The sequence below is a fragment of the Elephantulus edwardii genome, unplaced genomic scaffold (assembly GCF_000299155.1).
Source record: "Elephantulus edwardii isolate Elephantulus edwardi_28Jun2011 unplaced genomic scaffold, EleEdw1.0 scaffold00096, whole genome shotgun sequence".
Lineage (NCBI taxonomy): Eukaryota > Metazoa > Chordata > Mammalia > Macroscelidea > Macroscelididae > Elephantulus > Elephantulus edwardii.
In genome coordinates this window covers 1,683,564-1,684,163 of record NW_006399846.1, presented here as the reverse complement: position 1 = coordinate 1,684,163, position 600 = coordinate 1,683,564, and the positions used below count along the sequence as shown (strand labels likewise).

The following is a 600-nucleotide window of genomic DNA, read 5'->3' as shown; positions in this document are numbered from 1 at the left end:
GATTCTGAAGCTTTGTCTGACATACTTTGGGCATGTTGCAAGGAGAGGGTGGAGGGACAGCGCAGGAGAGGAAGTTATATTCAGTGACTGGGATAATTGTATAGATAGGTGTGTTGGAGACAATAAAATTGGCACGGGATAGAACAGAGTTTAGGGCTGTTGTACATAAGGTCGCTATGAGTCTCAGGTGGCTCGAAAGCACATAATAAAAACAGCAACAATTCTTAGGGAATTATACTACTGACTCAAAGGTAGCTCCTTTCAGCCAGTTCAAATTCTAGCAGCTCCCAGGGAAAAAGATGGGCAATCTTATCCGATGTGATTTACAACCTCCAAAAATCACTGGGAGCTCTGGTGTCCTAGTGGGAAGAAGTTGTGTGGCAAATCCAAATGCACATGGGCTTTTTGGTTTTTTAATTTTGTTTTATTAATTTTAATGAATATTTACAGAGATTTTGGATTTCCATTCATTCATTATTGCACTTTTTTTCTCTACCCCCACCCCCAGTTTGTTCCTCTCTTTGAAAAACAAAAGATAAACCTCCTTGTTGGTATACAATCTCCCCACCGCCACCCCGAATGCACTCCACTATGCAACCT

General features: G+C 41.3%; 1 pseudogene; it reads right to left on the bottom strand.

Annotated features, from left to right (window-relative positions):
* Positions 1-600, bottom strand: part of LOC102868135 — an 11,467-nt pseudogene that overhangs the window by 9,405 nt on the left and 1,462 nt on the right.